The following is a 4,301-nucleotide window of genomic DNA, read 5'->3' as shown; positions in this document are numbered from 1 at the left end:
ATATGAATTTGTTGCTGTCATTTTGTTATGTGTTTTTTTTTGTGGTGTTGCTTATTTCTTTGTTCCATATAATTTGCTAAGCTCATTTTGTTTATGAATCATGTTACCATTTCCTTCATTGCTGCTATTCTAGTATTTGGTAAATATTTGTGCTTCTCCTCTTTTTTATTGTGATGTGAAAGTTTATCATTTTTCTTTGAGGTTACCCTGCAATTTATTATTTTCTCCCTGAGTTTAGAACAGTCCATTCTATCTTGTGACTCTCTTGACTTCCTCACCATTTAGAAGTTCTGTAGCTACACTGTTTTCCCTTTTTTTGTTTTCTAGTTTTCCCCATTTTCCAATTGATGTCTCTGATTCCCTGTTTAAAATCTTATGAGCTTCTTTTACTTTGGATACTACCGTATCTGGGTTGATTTCTGGATTATGTCGTCATGTGTATTAATGGTTGGTTGTTGTTTGCTATTATTGGTTCTCTGTTCAAAGGATTCCTTTGAATATCTCTTGCAAGGTGGTCTGGTTTTAGTAAATTCCCTTAATTTCTGCTTATCTGAAAATCTCCTAATTTCGTGATTATATTTGAGGGACAATTTCCTGGGTATATAATTCTTGGTTGGAAATTTTTCCCTTTCAGGGTTTTATACATACCATCCCATTGCCTTCTTGCCTGCATGGTTTCATCTGAGGAATTAGAGCTAACCATTATTAGTTGCTTTTTGTAGGTAACTTTTCATTTTCCCCATGCTGCTTTCAGTATTCTTTCTTTTTGTTTGGTTTTGGTGAGTTTGATGGTGATTTGTCTTGTGATTTTCTTTTGGGGTCTATTCTGTTTGGGGTTCTGGACTTCCTCAATGGATATATTCTCATCTTTCATATCGGGGAAGTTCTCTTGACATTTTTCTCTGTAGTTTCATTTCTTATTTCTTGTTCTGGAATTCCAGTGACACGTAGGTTATTCCTTTTGATGGTTTCCCACATGCATCTCAGGCTTTCTTCATTTTGTTTTGATCTTTTTCCTGATTGATCCCTTTCCAAAGAAGTATTCAGGTATTTGTCTTTAGTCTCACTAATTCTGTCTTCCATTGCATGTTGTGGATTTCTATCTGTAGATTTTGTATCATTTCTAATTATTTATTTATTTTGTCATTTTGTACTTATATTTTCTTCCAGATTTGTTGTAGGATTTTGTGTGTGTTTTTCTTAATTTTGTCAATGATTTCCTTACTCTGTCTCTCATTCCTTTGAAGGTACCTAAGTAGAGTTCTTTTGAATCCTTACCAGGGAGTTCCAGTGCTGCTGCTTCCTCAGGGATCTGTTCTGGGTCCATATCCTTTTCCGTTGTTTCTACTGTTTTATCTTGCTTCTTTGTGTGGATTGTGATGCTCTCGTTGCTGAGACATTGTGATTTTGTTGTATTTATATTTGATGGGTGATTGTATTTTGGAGTGATTTGCCCAGGATTTTTGTTTTCTTTTTTGGATGTATCTGAGTAAGCAGAAAAATGTGCTGCTCTCTCCACTAGTTGACTGCACTTATGTACTCACCACCTGTCTCCTAGTGGGTGTGATAGAAAATGAGAGTGTCTGCAGAGATGTCTGTTAACTGTTTGTGAAGAGCTGGTAAGTGCAAGTCAGGCTCTTATTGGTGGTCCTATATTGTTAGCCAGTTGGTTCAGAAGGAAGTGGTGCCTCTCAATCAGTAAGTAGAGTTGCGGGAGGTGCGGGTGTGGTTGGGTCGTATGGGCACAGTTGCTGTCTTCCACTCAGACAAAAACAAGAATCAAAAAACCATCAAAAAAGTAAAAACAAGGGGACAAAAAATACACTGCATAAACACACAAGACCAATCACTAAAAAGAGAAAAAAGAAAGATGGAAAAAAAGAAGAGGAAAGGCAATAAATGAGAGAAAATATCTAAAGAAATACTTTAAAAAGCTAAAAGAAATATGAACAGTAAAAGGGGGGAGAAAACAGGTAGAGTTGGAAAATAATGAATAAAAAATGGAAGAAATGGAAAAAGAAAAACAAGGAATGGGTAGAACCACAAGAAAGAAAAAATGGGAATCGGGAAGAGGGAAAAGGCCGAAAACTAGAACCTGGGAAGTAAAGAAGAAAGAATAGTAATAAAAAAGACAAAAAAAGTTAAAAAAAATTTAAAAACAGACAAAAACAAACTAACCAAAAAATTTTGGGCAGCGCAGCGTACCCATGCTCAGTCAGAGCACACAGAATGGGTTGTACTTCCTGCCAGCCCAGAAGGTGGGTGGAAAGCAGGGAGGATGGCTGCACCTCTGTTCACCAAGAGGATGTGGGGTATAAGAGTAACAAGGGGAATGTCATACCTTTCCAGTCCTCAGTGTCCAGAATGTCCTAGTGGTCCCCAGCTAGTTGAGCCTATTTTAGGTCCCTGGAATCTTAAGGAATGCTGTCACTTTAAATATCGAAAATGGTTGAAGCACCTATAAACATTCAAAGTGTCTGCACCCTTTGGACAGCCAAAATTCCACAGCTCAGCCCATCTCCCTCTTTGTTGCTTCCCCTTTTATTCTCCAGCCACCAGTGCAGTCCTTCCTTGGCTAGCAGGGCCGATTGTTAGGTTCATTCCTAGGTCCAACACCACTTGGTAATATCCAAGCTGTCCATGCCATCAGGATCGCTAATAGACCACTGCTGTGTATGTCTCCTTTTTTGGTGTTTTCATGTTGATTTACTTGTTGAAGTTTAGTCCACTTCTGTATCCTTCCTTTCAAAGCGCAGGGCTCCAGGATTATCTTCTGTATGAGTGCTACTTAATGCCACTAGGAGAATTTTCTGGTTGTTAACCCTTAAGGTATTTTGCTAGAGGTAATTGCAGTAAATATGAAACAAGTAGAATGAAATTAAACTGCTGTCTCACTACCCTTTTTTGGCTCTTTAGATCCCTTATAGTCTTAGATTCTCATCACAATTATTACTGACTGGGATTGGAGAAATTAATTGACTTCCTGTGTTGTTGTTATGTGCCGTCGAGTTGGACCCGACTCATAGCGACCCCTCCTTGGGTTTCCGAGGCAGTATCACTACGGAAGTAGATTGCCCCATCTTCCTTTGGAGGAGTGGCTGGTGCGTTTGAACCGCCAGCCTTCTGGTTAGCTGTCAAGTGCCTTAGGCACTATGCTACCAAATTTCCTGTAGGGGGTGGTTATTTTATAACTGTGCTAGTGGAAATGTTTCAAGAGAAGAGAAAGGTTTTAAGTTTTCTTAACTTTGTTGGTAAATAATTTAATTAGTGTTCTGTTTTATTTGAATAGTTGAAAATAGATTAATGTATCCAAAGGAAATGGGGTGTAAATTATAGTATTTACTTTTGCTGTCTTACTCTTGTGCACTTCCCAGTGATTTCCTTTGCCATTAGTCATGTTGTGCTTCCCTCCACCCTATTTTATATTGCCTTTCCCTTCACTTTAATTGATATCTGTCTACTTTCTAGTTATTGATTTACCCTTCCCTCCCATCCCTGGTAACAATCAAAGAATATTTCTGTCTGTAAACCTTTGTTTGACTTTTTATAATAGTTGTCTCTTAGAATATTTGTCCTTTTGTGCTCGATTTTTCACTTAGGTATATACACCCATGTTATGAGATGTTTCACAGATTCATCCTTACTCTTTAATGTGGTATATGTGTACCAAAGTTTGTTTATCCGTTCATCTGTTGATTGGGCACTTAGGTTGTTTCTGTCTTTTTGCTATTGTGAATAATGCTGCTATGAACGTAGGTAGACTTGTTTCTATTTGTGCCACAGCTCTTACTTCTCTAGGAAATATACCTAGTGGGATTGCTGGAATAGATGGTATTTCTATTTCTATTTCTAACTTGTTAAGGAGGCATCATACCATTTTCCACAGTGGTTGTACCATTTTACAGTCACATCAACAGTGTAAGAGAGCTCCAACATCTCTACACCTTTGCCAAGATTTGTTTTTTTCTGTTTCTTGAACTTTGCTGTTATTGCTAGGGTAAGGTGACAGCTCATTGTTACTTTTATTTGCATTCCTCTGATGGCTTATGATCACAAGCATTTCTTCATGTGTTTGTTATCCACCTGTGTGTCTTCTTTGGTGAGGTGTGTTCATGTCCTCTGCCTTTTTTTTTTTTGGATTGTTTGTCTTTTTATCGTTGATGTGTTGAAGTTTTCCATAAGTTTTAGAGATTAGTCTCTTGTCCAATATGTCATTGTCAATTTTTTTTTACCATTCTGTATGTTCTTTTTGTTTTACTTTTTGGAAAAGTCTTTTGATGTGCATAAATGTTTAATTTTTT

The sequence above is a fragment of the Orycteropus afer genome, unplaced genomic scaffold (genome assembly GCF_000298275.1).
Source record: "Orycteropus afer afer isolate SDZICR_OR568_19922 unplaced genomic scaffold, OryAfe1.0 scaffold00723, whole genome shotgun sequence".
NCBI classification, from domain to species: Eukaryota; Metazoa; Chordata; class Mammalia; order Tubulidentata; family Orycteropodidae; genus Orycteropus; species Orycteropus afer.
The sequence above is the reverse complement of the archived record's forward strand: the minus strand, read 5'-3'. Positions refer to the sequence as shown.